Source organism: Heterodontus francisci, chromosome 32 (genome assembly GCF_036365525.1).
Source record: "Heterodontus francisci isolate sHetFra1 chromosome 32, sHetFra1.hap1, whole genome shotgun sequence".
NCBI lineage: Eukaryota > Metazoa > Chordata > Chondrichthyes > Heterodontiformes > Heterodontidae > Heterodontus > Heterodontus francisci.
Window position 1 is genome coordinate 28,467,675 of NC_090402.1, and position 18,612 is coordinate 28,486,286.

Sequence of the window (18,612 nt, forward strand, 5' to 3'; positions counted from 1 at the left end):
TGGAGGGGGAGGGGTAGGGGGGGAGGGGGAGGGGTAGGGGGGGAGGGGGAGGGGTAGGGGGGGAGGGGGAAGGCGGAGTGGGGGGGGGAAGGCGGAGTGGGGGGGGGAAGGCGGAGTGGGGGGGGGAAGGCGGAGTGGGGGGGGGGAAGGCGGAGTGGGGGGGGGAAGGCGGAGTGGGGGGGGGAAGGCGGAGTGGGGGGGGGGAAGGCGGAGTGGGGGGGGGAAGGCGGAGTGGGGGGGGGAAGGCGGAGTGGGGGGGGGGGAAGGCGGAGTGGGGGGGGGGAAGGCGGAGTGGGGGGGGGAAGGCGGAGTGGGGGGGGGGAAGGCGGAGTGGGGGGGGGAAGGCGGAGTGGGGGGGGGAAGGCGGAGTGGGGGGGGGAAGGCGGAGTGGGGGGGGGAAGGCGGAGTGGGGGGGGGAAGGCGGAGTGGGGGGGGAAGGCGGAGTGGGGGGGGGAAGGCGGAGTGGGGGGGGGAAGGCGGAGTGGGGGGGGGAAGGCGGAGTGGGGGGGGGGAAGGCGGAGTGGGGGGGGGGAAGGCGGAGTGGGGGGGGGGAAGGCGGAGTGGGGGGGGGAAGGCGGAGTGGGGGGGGGAAGGCGGAGTGGGGGGGGGAAGGCGGAGTGGGGGGGGGAAGGCGGAGTGGGGGGGGGAAGGCGGAGTGGGGGGGGGAAGGCGGAGTGGGGGGGGGAAGGCGGAGTGGGGGGGGGAAGGCGGAGTGGGGGGGGGAAGGCGGAGTGGGGGGGGGAAGGCGGAGTGGGGGGGGGAAGGCGGAGTGGGGGGGGGAAGGCGGAGTGGGGGGGGAAGGCGGAGTGGGGGGGGGAAGGCGGAGTGGGGGGGGGAAGGCGGAGTGGGGGGGGGAAGGCGGAGTGGGGGGGGGAAGGCGGAGTGGGGGGGGGAAGGCGGAGTGGGGGGGGGAAGGCGGAGTGGGGGGGGGAAGGCGGAGTGGGGGGGGGAAGGCGGAGTGGGGGGGGGAAGGCGGAGTGGGGGGGGGAAGGCGGAGTGGGGGGGGGAAGGCGGAGTGGGGGGGGGAAGGCGGAGTGGGGGGGGGAAGGCGGAGTGGGGGGGGGAAGGCGGAGTGGGGGGGGGAAGGCGGAGTGGGGGGGGGAAGGCGGAGTGGGGGGGGGAAGGCGGAGTGGGGGGGGGAAGGCGGAGTGGGGGGGGGAAGGCGGAGTGGGGGGGGGAAGGCGGAGTGGGGGGGGGAAGGCGGAGTGGGGGGGGAAGGCGGAGTGGGGGGGGGAAGGCGGAGTGGGGGGGGGAAGGCGGAGTGGGGGGGGGAAGGCGGAGTGGGGGGGGGGAAGGCGGAGTGGGGGGGGGAAGGCGGAGTGGGGGGGGGAAGGCGGAGTGGGGGGGGGAAGGCGGAGTGGGGGGGGGGAAGGCGGAGTGGGGGGGGGAAGGCGGAGTGGGGGGGGGAAGGCGGAGTGGGGGGGGGAAGGCGGAGTGGGGGGGGGAAGGCGGAGTGGGGGGGGGGAAGGCGGAGTGGGGGGGGGGAAGGCGGAGTGGGGGGGGGGAAGGCGGAGTGGGGGGGGGGGAAGGCGGAGTGGGGGGGGGGGAAGGCGGAGTGGGGGGGGGGAAGGCGGAGTGGGGGGGGGGGGGAAGGCGGAGTGGGGGGGGGGAAGGCGGAGTGGGGGGGGGGGGAAGGCGGAGTGGGGGGGGGGGGAAGGCGGAGTGGGGGGGGGGGGGAAGGCGGAGTGGGGGGGGGGGAAGGCGGAGTGGGGGGGGGGGAAGGCGGAGTGGGGGGGGGGGAAGGCGGAGTGGGGGGGGGGGAAGGCGGAGTGGGGGGGGGGAAGGCGGAGTGGGGGGGGGGAAGGCGGAGTGGGGGGGGGGAAGGCGGAGTGGGGGGGGGGAAGGCGGAGTGGGGGGGGGGGGAAGGCGGAGGGGGGGGGGGGAAGGCGGAGTGGGGGGGGGGAAGGCGGAGTGGGGGGGGGGAAGGCGGAGTGGGGGGGGGAAGGCGGAGTGGGGGGGGGGAAGGCGGAGTGGGGGGGGGAAGGCGGAGTGGGGGGGGGGAAGGCGGAGTGGGGGGGGGAAGGCGGAGTGGGGGGGGGAAGGCGGAGTGGGGGGGGGAAGGCGGAGTGGGGGGGGGGGGAAGGCGGAGTGGGGGGGGAAGGCGGAGTGGGGGGGGGAAGGCGGAGTGGGGGGGGGAAGGCGGAGTGGGGGGGGGGAAGGCGGAGTGGGGGGGGGAAGGCGGAGTGGGGGGGGGGGAAGGCGGAGTGGGGGGGGGGAAGGCGGAGTGGGGGGGGGGAAGGCGGAGTGGGGGGGGGGAAGGCGGAGTGGGGGGGGGGGAAGGCGGAGTGGGGGGGGGAAGGCGGAGTGGGGGGGGGAAGGCGGAGTGGGGGGGGGGAAGGCGGAGTGGGGGGGGGAAGGCGGAGTGGGGGGGGGAAGGCGGAGTGGGGGGGGGAAGGCGGAGTGGGGGGGGGAAGGCGGAGTGGGGGGGGGAAGGCGGAGTGGGGGGGGGAAGGCGGAGTGGGGGGGGGAAGGCGGAGTGGGGGGGGGAAGGCGGAGTGGGGGGGGGAAGGCGGAGTGGGGGGGGGAAGGCGGAGTGGGGGGGGGGAAGGCGGAGTGGGGGGGGGAAGGCGGAGTGGGGGGGGGAAGGCGGAGTGGGGGGGGGAAGGCGGAGTGGGGGGGGGAAGGCGGAGTGGGGGGGGGGAAGGCGGAGTGGGGGGGGGAAGGCGGAGTGGGGGGGGGAAGGCGGAGTGGGGGGGGGAAGGCGGAGTGGGGGGGGGAAGGCGGAGTGGGGGGGGGAAGGCGGAGTGGGGGGGGGAAGGCGGAGTGGGGGGGGGAAGGCGGAGTGGGGGGGGGAAGGCGGAGTGGGGGGGGGAAGGCGGAGTGGGGGGGGGAAGGCGGAGTGGGGGGGGGAAGGCGGAGTGGGGGGGGGAAGGCGGAGTGGGGGGGGGAAGGCGGAGTGGGGGGGGAAGGCGGAGTGGGGGGGGAAGGCGGAGTGGGGGGGAAGGCGGAGTGGGGGGGGAAGGCGGAGTGGGGGGGGGAAGGCGGAGTGGGGGGGGAAGGCGGAGTGGGGGGGGAAGGCGGAGTGGGGGGGAAGGCGGAGTGGGGGGGAAGGCGGAGTGGGGGGGGAAGGCGGAGTGGGGGGGGGAAGGCGGAGTGGGGGGGGAAGGCGGAGTGGGGGGGGAAGGCGGAGTGGGGGGGGAAGGCGGAGTGGGGGGGGAAGGCGGAGTGGGGGGGGAAGGCGGAGTGGGGGGGGAAGGCGGAGTGGGGGGGGAAGGCGGAGTGGGGGGGAAGGCGGAGTGGGGGGGGAAGGCGGAGTGGGGGGGGAAGGCGGAGTGGGGGGGGAAGGCGGAGTGGGGGGGGAAGGCGGAGTGGGGGGGGAAGGCGGAGTGGGGGGGGAAGGCGGAGTGGGGGGGGAAGGCGGAGTGGGGGGGGAAGGCGGAGTGGGGGGGGAAGGCGGAGTGGGGGGGGAAGGCGGAGTGGGGGGGGGAAGGCGGAGTGGGGGGGGGGAAAGGCGGAGTGGGGGGGGGAAAGGCGGAGTGGGGGGGGGAAAGGCGGAGTGGGGGGGGGGAAAGGCGGAGTGGGGGGGGGGGAAAGGCGGAGTGGGGGGGGGGAAAGGCGGAGTGGGGGGGGGGAAAGGCGGAGTGGGGGGGGGGGAAAGGCGGAGTGGGGGGGGGGAAAGGCGGAGTGGGGGGGGGGAAAGGCGGAGTGGGGGGGGGGAAAGGCGGAGTGGGGGGGGGGAAAGGCGGAGTGGGGGGGGGGAAAGGCGGAGTGGGGGGGGGGAAAGGCGGAGTGGGGGGGGGGAAAGGCGGAGTGGGGGGGGGGAAAGGCGGAGTGGGGGGGGGGAAAGGCGGAGTGGGGGGGGGGGAAAGGCGGAGTGGGGGGGGGGAAAGGCGGAGTGGGGGGGGGGGAAAGGCGGAGTGGGGGGGGGGAAAGGCGGAGTGGGGGGGGGGAAAGGCGGAGTGGGGGGGGGGAAAGGCGGAGTGGGGGGGGGGGAAGGCGGAGTGGGGGGGGGGGGAAAGGCGGAGTGGGGGGGGGGAAAGGCGGAGTGGGGGGGGGGAAAGGCGGAGTGGGGGGGGGGAAAGGCGTAGTGTGGACTGGGGGGGGGAAAGGCGTAGTGTGGACTGGGGGGGGGAAAGGCGTAGTGTGGACTGGGGGGGGGAAAGGCGTAGTGTGGACTGGGGGGGGGAAAGGCGTAGTGTGGACTGGGGGGGGGGAAAGGCGTAGTGTGGGCTGGGGGGGGGGAAGGCGTAGTGTGGACTGGGGGGGGGGGGAAGGCGTAGTGTGGACTGGGGGGGGGGAAGGCGTAGTGTGGACTGGGGGGGGGGGGAAGGCGTAGTGTGGACTGGGGGGGGGGGGAAGGCGTAGTGTGGACTGGGGGGGGGGGGAAGGCGTAGTGTGGACTGGGGGGGGGGGAAGGTGTAGTGTGGACTGGGGGGGGGGAAAGGTGTAGTGTGGACTGGGGGGGGGGGGAAAGGTGTAGTGTGGACTGGGGGGGGGGGAAAGGTGTAGTGTGGACTGGGGGGGGGGGGAAAGGTGTAGTGTGGACAGGGGGGGGGGGAAAGGTGTAGTGTGGACTGGGGGGGGGGGGGGAAGGTGTAGTGTGGACTGGGGGGGGGGGAAGGTGTAGTGTGGACTGGGGGGGGGGAAGGTGTAGTGTGGACTGGGGTGGGGGGAAAGGTCTAGCGTGGACTGGGGTGGGGGGAAAGGTGTAGCGTGGACTGGGGTGGGGGGAAAGGTGTAGTGTGGACTGGGGGGGGGAAAGGTGTAGTGTGGACTGGGGGGGGGGAAAGGTGTAGTGTGGACTGGGGGGGGGGAAAGGTGTAGTGTGGACTGGGGGGGGGGGAAAGGTGTAGTGTGGACTGGGGGGGGGGAAAGGTGTAGTGTGGACTGGGGGGGGGGAAAGGTGTAGTGTGGACTGGGGGGGGGGGTGGTGAAGGTGTAGTGTGGACTGGGGGGGGGTGGTGAAGGTGTAGTGTGGACTGGGGGGGGGGTGGTGAAGGTGTAGTGTGGACTGGGGGGGGGTGGTGAAGGTGTAGTGTGGACTGGGGGGGAAGGTGTAGTGTGGACTGGGGGGGAAGGTGTAGTGTGGACTGGGGGGGAAGGTGTAGTGTGGACTGGGGGGGAAGGTGTAGTGTGGACTGGGGGGGAAGGTGTAGTGTGGACTGGGGGGGAAGGTGTAGTGTGGACTGGGGGGGAAGGTGTAGTGTGGACTGGGGGGGAAGGTGTAGTGTGGACTGGGGGGGAAGGTGTAGTGTGGACTGGGGGGGAAGGTGTAGTGTGGACTGGGGGGGAAGGTGTAGTGTGGACTGGGGGGGAAGGTGTAGTGTGGACTGGGGGGGAAGGTGTAGTGTGGACTGGGGGGGAAGGTGTAGTGTGGACTGGGGGGGAAGGTGTAGTGTGGACTGGGGGGGAAGGTGTAGTGTGGACTGGGGGGGAAGGTGTAGTGTGGACTGGGGGGGAAGGTGTAGTGTGGACTGGGGGGGAAGGTGTAGTGTGGACTGGGGGGGAAGGTGTAGTGTGGACTGGGGGGGAAGGTGTAGTGTGGACTGGGGGGGAAGGTGTAGTGTGGACTGGGGGGGAAGGTGTAGTGTGGACTGGGGGGGAAGGTGTAGTGTGGACTGGGGGGGAAGGTGTAGTGTGGACTGGGGGGGAAGGTGTAGTGTGGACTGGGGGGGAAGGTGTAGTGTGGACTGGGGGGGAAGGTGTAGTGTGGAGGGGGGGGGGAAGGTGTAGTGTGGAGGGGGGGGGGAAGGTGTAGTGTGGAGGGGGGGGGGAAGGTGTAGTGTGGAGGGGGGGGGGGAAGGTGTAGTGTGGAGGGGGGGGGGAAGGTGTAGTGTGGAGGGGGGGGGGGAAGGTGTAGTGTGGAGGGGGGGGGGGAAGGTGTAGTGTGGAGGGGGGGGGGAAGGTGTAGTGTGGAGGGGGGGGGGGAAGGTGTAGTGTGGAGGGGGGGGGGAAGGTGTAGTGTGGAGGGGGGGGGGAAGGTGGAGGGGGGGGGGAAGGTGGAGGGGGGGGGGGAAGGTGTAGTGTGGAGGGGGGGGGGGAAGGTGTAGTGTGGAGGGGGGGGGAAGGTGTAGTGTGGAGGGGGGGGGGGGGAAGGTGTAGTGTGGAGGGGGGGGGGGGAAGGTGTAGTGTGGAGGGGGGGGGGAAGGTGTAGTGTGGAGGGGGGGGGGGGAAGGTGTAGTGTGGAGGGGGGGGGGGGGAAGGTGTAGTGTGGAGGGGGGGGGGGAAGGTGTAGTGTGGAGGGGGGGGGAAGGTGTAGTGTGGAGGGGGGGGAAGGTGTAGTGTGGAGGGGGGGGAAGGTGTAGTGTGGAGGGGGGGGAAGGTGTAGTGTGGAGGGGGGGGGGGAAGGTGTAGTGTGGAGGGGGGGAGGTGTCGTGTGGAGTTTGGGGTGGGGGAGGTGTCGTGTGGAGTGGGGGGTGGGGGAGGTGTCGTGTGGAGTGGGGGGTGGGGGAGGTGTCGTGTGGAGTGGGGGGTGGGGGAGGTGTCGTGTGTCGTGTGGAGTGGGGGGAGGTGTAGTGTGGACGGGGGAATGGGAAAGAAAGATGGATCTGAAATTGGGCCCGTCGACTCGTTGTCCCGCAGATCCGAGTGAAGGCGAGTGACGCTGGGCCCGCGGGAGGAACGTCGCAGAGAGACAAAGGTGAAATAAAGGCCTCCGCCTCGTTGTCACTCTGAGCCGCGTCTCCCCCCAGCCCTCCCTTCCCTGGGATTACTGGGCGCCCGGTAACCGCGCATCCATTTCAGGTCGATGACAAAATCCGCTTGGATTTTTGCTGATCACCTGGGGCGGCGCCATTTGCCTTATTTAAACTCCCACCGCTGATTCGATCCCCATGAACCGTTGTCTGCTAAAGTCGATTCTAGCTCCTTCTCTCACGCCCTCCATCCATTACCTGCCCACTCGGGTGAAGTTTTCATTCCCCCTCCGCTTCGATCGCCGCCTCCTCCTGTTCACTACATCCAGCCCAGACAATGGTTCACCTTTCACCCGCACCATCGGCTTCCGGTCGGCTGGGCGCGCGGATCGGACGACATTAGCCATAATGCACCACGGGACCACAGTGCGCATCACACCTGCACACCTCGCCTGAGCATTCTGGGTAACGTAGTTCTCCAGCGGATCATGTGCAGAGTCTGCGGTCCCCCGGATATCGTCAGCGGGTGAACGACAGGAGCAGCGGAGAGCCTTTCACTTACTGGGTAGGTCGTTGGCCTTCAAGTATCATAATTCCCACGACATCAGCAATAATATGTCTTCGCGTAGAAGGTGAAAGCATTCCCGCTTTAAATGCCTTACCCCTTTAACACTCCATGGCTCCAGGCCACTTGGCCTTCATTGCCAGGTTAGTGGTTCAGGTTGCTTTCAGATGCCAGTGACCAGCCCCTTGTGATCATAAATTGTTATGCTTTATAGTAAGGATGTGGTTTAAATAACAAATATCATGGGGTTGGGAGAACAGTTCAAGTTATGAATGCTGTCCAGCATCTAAATGCATTCCCCACCCCCGGAAAGGCATTTGCTTCTCATAATAACGTCGGGAGTTTGTTTTATGTTCTATGTGACATAGTGGGAGAGTGTTTATTTTCGTTTTCATTGATCAGAAGATTGTCCATTCCCAGCCCATTTTGGTGATGAAATTGATGCAGATTGTTGGATTTGTCTTCATGAGAGACTGTAAAATAAATTTCCAGGGATGAGTGATTAGCTTTTTTAGTAGTTTTTTTTTCTGTTCGCTTTCCTACAACTAAATAAAGAAATGTTTGGAATATTTTTTGTTGCTTTGTATAAGGTGTTGAGCATACATATCCTGTTTTAAATAATACCTTTATGATTCAAACGTATGCACTTCTGGCGACCACACCATAAGGGACATATCATTGCCCTTGTGATTCTGTACAGGCGAGCAATGAAGATTTTTCACTGATTAAGAGTTACATTACTGGGGACACAAGTTTAAAAGTTAGGAGCAGGAAAGGAAATCGAACAGAATTTTTTTAATGGATATGTTTTTGGAGAATAAAGTGATTGAGGAATATGGCATGATGGAGATTATTAAGGCTGATAGCTTCATCCTGTTCTTGAAAACTCTTCTTGTTATACATGTACCTTATTTATTTATTTAGAGATACAGCACTGAAACAGGTCCTTCGGCCCACCGAGTCTGTGCCAACCAACAACCACGCATTTATACTAACCCTACAGTAATCCCATATTCCCTACCACCTACCTACACTAGGGGCAAGTTACAACAGCCAATTTACCTATCACCTGCAAGTTTTTGGCGGTGGGAGGAAATCGGAGCACCCGGCGAAAACCCACGCGGTCACAGGGAGAACTTGCAAACTCCTCACAGGCAGTACCCAGAATCAAACCCGGGTCCCTGGAGCTGTGAGGTTGCAGTGCTAACCACTGCGCCGCCCCTAAAGGTGATGTCAGGAGTGGGACTTATTTACAAGCATCTTACACAGCATGAGTATTCGACTCATTTTCAACAGCTGGTATTGTTATATCTGTTTGCCTGCTTTGCAGTGGCAACCTCACTGAATTAGAGGAGATTAGAGATAAGGAGGGGGCAAGGCCATGGAGGGATTTGAAAACAAGGATGCGAATTTTAAAATCAAGATGTTGCTGACCGGGAGCTTGTGTATAGTACTATATGAATGTTCTTTTGTTCAAGGACAACAATTAATCTGTAACTTCCAGATTGCAAACTCAGCAAGTGATGTAGCAGCAGGACTGGGTGACACAGTTGGTTAGAACACTGGCCTCTGACTTCTTTGAACTTAAGCCCAGTCGGTCTCAAATCTAAATTTTTCTGGTCATGGACCCACTATAAAGTAGCCTTCCTTCCAATGGGTAAGCGCCTAGAGGTTGTCATTGGTTTGTGGAGCAGCGCCTGGAGTGGCTGTAAAGGCCAATTCTAGAGTGACAGACTCTTACACAGGCGCTGCAGATAAAATTGATTGTCGGGGCTGTTACACAGTTGGCCCTGTCCTTGCACTTCTGTCTTTTTTCCTTCCAACTGCTAAGTCTCTTCAACTCGCCACTGTTTAGCCCCGCCTTTATGACCGTCCACCAGCTCTGGCGATCGCTGGCAACTGACTCCCACGACTTGTGATCAGTGTCACAGGACTTCATGTCGCGTTTGCAGACGTCTTTAAAGCGGAGACATGGACGGCCGGTGGGTCTGATGCCAGTGACGAGCTCGCTGTACAATGCGTCCTTGGGGATCCTGACATCTTCCATGCGGCTCACATGGCCAAGCCATCTCAAGTGCTGCTGGCTCAGTAGGGTGTATATGATGGGGATGTTGGCCGCCTCGATGACTTCTGCGTTGGAGATATGGTCCTGCCACCTGCTGCCAAGGATTGTCCGGAGGCAGCGAAGATGGAATGAGTTGAGACGTCGCTCTTGGCTGACATATGTTGTCCAGGCCTCGCTGTCGTAGAGCAAAGTACTGAGGACACAGGCTTGAAACACTCAGACTTTTGTGTTCCATGTCAGTGCGCCATTTTCCCACACACTCTTGGCCAGTCTGGACATAGCAGCGGATGCCTTTCCCATGCGCTTGTTGATTTCTGCATTGAGAGACAGGCTACTGGTGATAGTTGAGCCTAGGTAGGTGAACTCTTGAACCACTTCCAGAGCATGGTCGCCGATATTGATGGAGGAGCATTTCTGACGTCCTGTCCCATGATGTTCGTTTTCTTGAGGCTGATGGTTAGGCCAAATTCGTTGCAAGCAGCCACGATCCTGTCGATGAGTCTCTGCAGACACTCTTCTATGTGGAATGTAATGTAGCATCGTCAGCAAAGAGGAGTTTCCTGATGAGGACTTCCCGTACTTTGGTCTTCGCTCTAAGACAGGCAAGGTTGAACAACCTGCCATCTGATCTTGTGTGGAGGAAAATTCCTTCTTCTGAAGACTTGAACGCACGTGAGAGCAGCAGTGAGAAGAAGATCCCAAACAGTGTCTGTGCAAGAACACAGCCCTGTTTCACGCCACTCAAAATAGGAAAGGGGTCTGATGAGGCACCGCTATGCTGAATTGTGCCTTTTATATTGTCATGGAATGAGGTGATGATACTTAGTAGCTTTGGTGGACATCCGATCTTTGCTAGTAGTCTGACGAGGTCAAAGGCTTTGGTGAGATCAATGAAAGCAACGTAGAGGGGCATCTGTTGTTTGCGGCATTTCTCCTGTAGCTGGCAAAGGGAGAACAGCATGTCAGTGGTGGATCTCTCTGCTCAAAAGCCGCACTGTGCCTCAGCGTAGACACGCTCAGCCAGTTTCTGGAGTCTGTTTAAAACGACTCGAGCGAAGACTCCTCACTATGCTGAGCGGGGAGATTCCAAAGTAGTTGTTGCAGTCACCGCGGTCACCATTGTTCTTATAGAGGGTGATTATATTGGCATCGCGTATGTCCTGAGGTACTGCTCCCTCATCCAGCACAGGCAAAGCAGTTCATGGAGTGCTGAGAGTATAGCAGGCTTGGCACTCTTGATTATTTCAGAGGTAATGCCGTCCACTGGCTAGAGAATCAAAGGCATCACTGAGTTCCGATTTTGTTGGCTGTTCGTCCAGCTCATCCATGACTGGTGGACTGCCTTCAAATAATGTTAAACAGCTAATATCAGCCAAGGCCATTGGAATGACGTGTGGAAAATAGAAAAAGTCATATACAAAGCAGTATTGACTGCTCTTCTGAAGCTGGGATTATAAAATGGCATTAAGACAATTTTTTGCACCCAGTTTCAATTCCTTTTTTTAACAAAAGGAGATTTTTCATTAGTAATTGAACAATGGGAGGCCTACAAAGAAGAGATGGTTTGGATACAGAGTAAACACAGTCTGATGAGGGGCAAAGGAAGCGCATCCAAAGCTAGAGTTCCTTGGATGACTAAAAATATGGCAATTAAAATGAAACAGAAGTAGGAGGCTTATGACAAATGTAAGTTTCACAATACAGTAGAGAACCAAGCTGAACACAGAACGTACAGAGGAGGTCCAACAAAAGGGAATAAGGGGGAAAGGAGTGAATATGAGAATAGATGAGAAGCTAATATAAAAGGGAACCCAAAAATCTTTTTATAGACACGTAAAGGAAAGGGTGCGGATGATTAAGAATCAAAAAGAACATCCTGTGAAGGCAGGTGGCATTGGCTGAGGTACTGAATGAGTGCTTTGCATCTATCTTTACTGGAAAAGAGGATGCTGCCAATGTCGCAGTAAGAGAGGAGGTAGTATATTGGATAGGATAAAAACAGATAAAGGAGTGGTACTTAATAAGTCGGCTGTACTCCAAGCAGAAGAGTCACCTGGTCCAGATAGGACAACCTTCCAATCCTCCTTAGATATGGAAGTGGTGCCAGAGGACAGGAGGATTGCAAATGTCATACTCCTGTTCATAAAAGGGGAAAGGGATAAACCTAGCATCTACTGACTAATCAGCTTAATTCCAGTGGTGGAGAAACACTTAGAGACAATAATCCCGGACAAAATTAATTTGCACTTGGAAAAGTATGGTCTAATAAATAAGTCAGCATGATTTTTTGTTTTAAAGGTATATCTTGTTTGGACAATAACAACTTATATTTATATAGCGCCTTTAACATAATAAAACGTCCCAAGGCACTTCACAAGAGCATGATAAAATAAAGTATGACACTGAGCCACAAAAGGAGATATCAGGTCAAATAACCAAAAGCTTGGTCAAAGAGGTAGGTTTTAACGAGTGAGGAGTGTCTTAAAGGAGGAAAGCGAGGTGGCAAGGTGTAGGAAGGGAATTTCAGAGCTTGGGGCCTAGAAAACTGAAGGTGTGGCCGGCCACCAATGGTGGAGCGATTAAAATCAGGGATGCACAAGAGGTCAGAATTAGAGGAGGGTTGTGGGGCTGAGGATATTAGAGAGAAGGAGGGGGGAGGCCATGGAGGTATTTGAAAACAAGGATGAGAATTTTAAAATCAAGATGTTGCTGACTGAGAGCTTGTGTAGGTCAGGGAGCACAGGGGTGATATGGGAACAGGACACTGCGAGTTAAGACATGGGCAGCAGAGTTTTGGATGACCTCAAGTTTACGGAGAGTAGAATGTGGGAGACAAGCCAAGAGTGCGTTGGAATTGTCAAGTCTAGAGGTAAAGAAGGCATGAATGAGGGTTTCAGCAGCAGATGAGCTGAGACAGGGGAGAAGTCGGGCGATGCTCCGGAGGTGGAAATAGGCAGTCTTAGGAATGCCATGAAAGTGAGCTTGAAAGCTGATCTTGGGGTCAAATGCAACACCAAGGTTGCGTACAGACTGGCTTAATCTCAGACTATTGCCAGGGAGAGGGATAGAATCGGTAGCTAGGGAATGGAGATTGGAGTGGGGACCAGATACAATGGCTTCAGTCTTCCCATTGTTTAGTTAGGGTAAATTTCTGCTCATGCAGTACTGGATGTGAGATCAGCAGTCTGATAATTTAGCAACAGTGAAGGAGTCGAGACAAGTGGTGGTGAGGTAGAGTTGAGTGTTGTCAGCATACATGTGAAAACTAATGCTGTGTTTTCAAAAGATGTTGCCAAGGGGCAGCATGTAGGTGAGAAGTTGATGAAGTCGTGCAGAGAGTTGATGTGGGGTGGGAAGATTGATGTTAAGTATATGGACTTTCAAAAGGCATTTGCTAAAATACCATGTAATAGTCTTGTTAGCAAAATTAAAACCCATGGGATTAAAGGGACAGTGGCAGTGCAGCTCGAAAATTGGGCTGTTTTTCAGACTGGAGAGACGTATACAGTGGTGTTCCTCAGGGGTCGGTAGCAGGACGACTGCTCATTTTGATATATATTAATGGCCTGCACTTAGGTATACAGGGCATAATGTCAAAGCTTCCAGATGACATGAAAGCCAGAATGTGGTAAACAACGAGGAGCATAGTAATAGACTTTTCATAAGGACCTAGACTGGTGAAATGGGCAGACATGTGATGCAATGTAATTTAACACAGAGAAGTGTTAAGTGATACATTTTGGTTGGAAGAATGAGGCAAGGCAATAAAAACTAAACAGTCCAATTCTAAAAGGAAAAGAGAGGCCTGAGGGTGTATGTAGGCAAATCTTTAAAGCTGACAAGACAAGTTGAGAAAGCTGTTAAAAAAGCACATGGAATCCTTGGCTTGATTAACAGAGGCATAGAGGAAGTGATGCTAAACCTTTGTAAATCACTGGTTAGGCCTCAGTTGGAGTATCGTGTTCAATTCTGGGCACTGAGCTTCAGGAACAATCTCAAAGCCATTGTGAGGGTGCAGAAGAGATTTACTAGAATTGTACCAGAGTTGAGGGACTTGAGTTATTTGGAGAAAACGCTAGCTAGGCTACAGCTGGAGTACTGTGTACAGTTCTGGGCACCACACTATAGGAAGGATGTGATTGCAGAGGAGATTCACCAGGATGTTGCCTGGGTTGGAGAATTTCAGCTATGAAGAGAGACTGGAAAGGCTAGGGTTGTTTTCCTTAGAGCAGAGAAGGCTGAGGGGGGACCTGATTGAGGTATACAAAATTGAGGGGAGTAGATGCGAAGAAACTTCCCTGAGCAGAGGTGTCAATAACCAGTGGGCATAGATTTAAGGTAAGGGGCAGGAGGTTTAGAGGGGATTTGAGGAAAGATTTTTTTCACACAGAGGGTGGTTGGAATCTGGAACACACTGCTTGAAGAAGTGGTAGAGGCAGGAACCCTCACAACATTTAAGAAGTATTTAGATGAACATTTGAAACACCATAGCATACAAGGCTACAGGCCAAGTGCTGGAAAATGGGATTAGAATAGATAGACTTGATGGCCGGCACAAACACGGTGGGCCGAAGAGCCTGTTTCTGTGCTTTATAACTCTATGACTCTTAAGCTAGAGCAGAAAAGTTGAGAAGTTTTGAATTGTTCAAAATCATGAATGGTTTTGATAGAATAAATAAGAAGGAATTATTTCCCGTGGCAGAAGGGCCAAAAACCAGAGGACACAGATTTAAGGTGATTGACAAAAGAACTGGAGGTGACATGACGAAAAATAAAACCATACGTGTGATCTGGAATGCACTACCTGAAAATATGGTGGCAGCAGGTTCAATAGTAACTTTCGAAAGGGAACTGGATAATTACTTGAAGGGAAAAGTCAGCATTGGTCCTGAAGAAAGTGAGCCTAGGGAACTAATAATGGAAAATAAGGAGATGGCAGATGAATTGAACAGGTATTTTGCATCAGTCTTCACTGTTGAAGATACAAGTAATATCCCAGAAATAGCTGTAAATTTTTTTTTAATTCATTCGTGGGATGTCGGCGTCGCTGGCCAGGCCAGCATTTGTTGCCCATCCCTAATTGCCCTTGAGAAGGTGGTGGTGAGCTGCCGCCTTGAACCGCTGCAGTCCTTTTGGGGTAGGTATACCCACAGTGCTGTTGGGAAGGAAGTTCCAGGATTTTGACCCAGCGACAGTGAAGGAACGGCGATATAGTTCCTAGTCAGGATGGTGTGTGACTTGGAGGGGAACTTGCAGGTGGTGGTGTTCCCATGTATTTGCTGCCCTTGTCCTTCTAGTTGGTAAAGGTCGCGGGTTTGAAAGGTGCTGTCTAAGGAGCCTTGGTGCATTGCTGCAGTGCATCTTGTAGATGGTACACACTACTGCCACTGTGAGTCGGTGGTGGAGGGAGTGAATGTTTGTAGATGGGGTGCCAATCAAGTGGGCTGCTTTGTCCTGGTTGGTGTCGAGTGTTGTTGAGGCAGTACCCATCCAGGCAAGTGGAGCGTATTCCATCACACTCCTGACTTGTGCCTTGTAGATGGTGGACAGGCTTTGGGGAATCAGGAGGTGAGTTACTCGCCTCAGGATTCCTAGCCTCTGACCTGCTCTTGTAGCCACGGTATTTATATGGCTACTCAGAAATCAGAAAATGGAAGGGAAGGAGGAACTCAAGAAAATTACAATCACCAGAGAAGTGATACTGAGCAAATTGTTGGAACTGCGGGCTGACACGTCTCCGGGCCCTTATGGACTTCATCCAAGGGTCTTAAAAGAAGTGGCTAGTGAGATAGTTGATGTGTTTTTAATTTTCCAAAATTCCCTAGATTCGGGGAAGGTTCCATTAGATTGGAAAATAGCGAATGCAACTCCTTTATTCAAAAAGGGAGGGAGACAGAAAGCAGGAAACTACAGGCCAGTTAGTTTAACATCTGTCATAGGGAAAACGTTAGAAGCTGTTATTAAAAATGTTATCGCAAGGTACTTAGAAAAATTCAAGGTAATTAGGCAGAGTCAACATGATTTTGTGAAAGGGAACTCATGTTTATCCAATTTATTGGAGTTCTTTGAAGAAGTAACATTTGCTTAAGGGGAACCGGTGGATGTATTGTACTTAGATTTCCAGAAGACATTTGATAAGGTGCCACATCTAAGGTTATTGCGGAAAATAAAAGCTCATATTGTAGGGGGGTAAGATATTGGCATGGATAGAAGATTGACTAGCTAACAGGAAACAGAGAGTGGGCATAAATGGGTCATTTTCTGGTTGGCAAGATGTAACAAGTGGTGTGCCACAGGCATCAGTGCTGGGGCCTCAACTTCTTACAATTTATATGAATGACTTGGATGAAGCGACCGAAGCTATGGTTGCTATATTTGCTGATGACTCAAAGATAGGTAGGAAAGTAACTTGTGAAGAGGACATAAGGAGGCTACAAAGGGATGTAGATAGGTTAAGTGAGTGGGCAAAGATCTGGCAAATGGAGTATAATGTGGAAAAATGTGAAATTGTCCATTTTGGCAGCAAGAATAAAAAAGAAGCATATTATCTAAATGGTGAGAAATTACAGAGCTCTGACATGCAGAGGAATCTGGGTGTCCTAGTCCATGAATCGCAAAAGGTCAGTTTGCAGGTAGAGCAAGTAATTAGGAAAGCTAATACAATGTTATCATTAATTGCGAGGGGAACAGAATACAAAAGTAGGGAGGTTATGCTTCAGTTATACAGGGCATTAGTGAGACCACATCTGGAATACTGTGTACAGTATTGGTCTCCTTATTTAAGGAAAAATATAAAGACATTGGAAGCAGTTCAGAAAAAGTTTACGAGACTAATACCTAGGATGGGCGGTTTATCTTATGAGGAAAGGTTGGACAGACTAGGCTTGTATCCACAGGAATTTAGAAGAGTAAGATGTGACTTGATTGAAACATGTAAGATCCTGAGGGGACTTGAGAGGGTGGATGTGGAAAGGATGTTTCCTGTTGTGGGAGAATCTAGAACTAGGGGTCACTGTTTAAAAATTAGGGTTGCCCATTTAAGACAGAGACGAGGAGAATTTTTCTCTCTGAGAGTCGTGAGTATTTGGAACTCTCTTCCTCAAAAGGTGGTGGTAGCAGAGTCTTTGAATATTTTTAAGGCAGAGGTAGATAGATTCTTGATAAGGGGATGAAAGGTTATTTGGGCTAGGCGGGAATTTGGAGTTGAAGTTACAATCAGATCAGCCATGATCTTGTTGAATGGCAGAGCAGGCTTGAGGGGCCGATTGGCCTACTCCTGCTCCTAATTCACATGTTCGTAAAACAATTACAGGGCTAATAGGAAAAAGCAGGGGAGTTGGAACTATTAAATAGTTTGACCAAAGAGCTGGCACAGACACAATGGGCCAAATGGCCTTTTTCTGTGCTGTATCATTCTGTGGTGCACTAGTATGCATTATAAATGCATTTGCCCATTTAACAACTCCTGGTCTGATGAAGGTGAGCAGCATTCTTGAAATAATATATGTACTAAATAGTTTGTGTTGGAAGCTGCAAATGGCAAAGGAAAATATGTAAAACCTGCTAGGACCTGTTTTATACCTCCAGGAAACCACATCAGCAGCTTGTGCAAGTCTGCCATTCTGTATTGAAATTCTTTAATGCCTTGGAAAGCACTATTGGTGGATCAGTTGCAGGTCAGAAGCTAGGAATCCTGCAGCGAGTAACTCACCTCCTGACTCCCCAAAGCCTGTCCTCCATCTACAAGGCACAAAAAAGCTCGACACCATCCAGGTCAAAGCAGCCTGCTTGATTGGCACCACACCCACAAACATTCACTCCCTCCACCACTGCGCACAGTGGTAGCCGTGTGTACCATCTACAAGATGCACTGCAGCTACGCACCAAGGTTCCTTGGACAGCACCTTTCAAACCCGCGACCTCTTCCACCCAGAAGGACAAGGGCAGCAGATGCATGGGGACATCACCACCTGCATGTTCCTCTGACTTGGAACTATATCGCTGTTCCTTCACTGTCACTGGGTCAAAATCCTGGAACTCCCTTCCCAACAGCACTGTGGGTGTACCTACACCACATGGACTGCAGCGGTTCAAGAAGGCGGCTCACCAGCACCTTCTCAAGGGCAATTAGGGATGGGCAATAAATGCTGGCCTAGCCAGTGAAGCCCACATCCCATGAACAGAAAAAAAATGCAAATTTACTTTTAAGTCTTAAAACTTCAATTTTTAAGAGTAACGTGTTAATTAGTATAGTCTTCCTGACACGATATATTGCAATGGAATAGTACATTTAAGTGCTAAATGAAACTTAAAATGCTCAGCAATTAGTACTAGTGAGAATTGTATTTTTATTCTCACGACTGAAGAACTCAAGACAGGTTCCAGCACCAGCACTTTTTTTTAAATATGCTAATACCTGTGTCAGACTGTTAGGCCCTGTACTCAAGACTCTTTCCTGACAGGGTAAAGGCTAGTTTGTGAGTGTGTTGGGAGACCATTGCCTGTAGGCCAGCTGCTTAGCCACTGATGCACAGAATGGTGAAATGAAAGATGATAAAGCCAAAAAAGTGAAGTAGGGTATCAATTGAAGATTGGGCCTTTACAGCTTTTGTAAAAAAAAACAACAAATTATGCATATAAAAAGAACCATACTTCCTTTGTTAAATAAGAATGAAATCATATTTATTTCTGGAATTTGAGAAGCTCAACCTTGTTCTGTTAATGCAATATACATGTTCAGGTGGAGAAAAGGATCCAGTTATTATAATGCATTTTGCTTGATGTTGCCCATCAATGACTTCAATCATGGTACTAATGCACTCACCTGCACAATGCATTGTTAATGTCTTCCAGACTGAGGCAAGCTGAATTTATTTCCTATTAAATTGGACTTCAAAAAGATAAAAGATAAGCAAGCCCAATTTGTTTCTAATTCTTCGTGGTTGGTAGTGTTTCCACTACATAAGCCTACAATTTTTTTATACTAATGTGTTGTGTATCAAAATTCTGTTGCATAAGTGAAGAAGGTTCAGCTTTTAGAGCCGCAGGCTGAAAATTTTAATTTAATGTAAATTTAATACTCCACACTGATTGATTAGGGTTCACGTGCTTTAGGATGTTTGAAGTGATTTTAAATTGTTTTTTCTCTCCTCGTCCCTCACTCTGGGGGTACTGTTTTAAATGGTACTGGTCGTATTCTGTTACTTTGCCCAAGCATGGCTATGCAATCTAACAGGCTAGCCAACTGTGCAAAACACCATATAGAGTGCATTGCTGTGCTTGCACACAAATGCAGTTCCAGTCAAGTTAGTGTATATTCAGTAGTGGCAATTGTGGCTGATTTTTCCCTTCCCCTCGCCCAGTGTCACCCTTAAATCTGCAATCTTAGCAGAATTCTGAACAGGACT

At 54.6% G+C, this 18,612-nt stretch overlaps 2 protein-coding genes across 5 annotated transcripts in view; one reads left to right on the top strand and one right to left on the bottom strand.

Moving 5' to 3' along the window:
• Positions 1-6,962, bottom strand: part of rbm18 (RNA binding motif protein 18) — a 39,883-nt gene extending 32,921 nt beyond the window's left edge. The window contains exon 1 of one of the 2 annotated variants that reach the window (XM_068012562.1): positions 6,834-6,962. The gene's annotated coding sequence lies outside the window, so the exon portion shown is untranslated. The remainder of the gene's footprint in view (positions 1-6,833) is intronic. The other variant, XM_068012561.1, reaches the window with a different exon arrangement.
• mrrf (mitochondrial ribosome recycling factor) overlaps positions 6,468-18,612 on the top strand; it is a 52,788-nt gene continuing 40,643 nt past the window's right edge. For 2 of the 3 annotated variants that reach the window (XM_068012556.1, XM_068012558.1), the window contains exon 1: positions 6,468-7,140. The gene's annotated coding sequence lies outside the window, so the exon portion shown is untranslated. Of the gene's footprint in view, positions 7,141-7,165; positions 7,284-18,612 lie in introns of those variants that run through there. The other variant, XM_068012557.1, reaches the window with a different exon arrangement.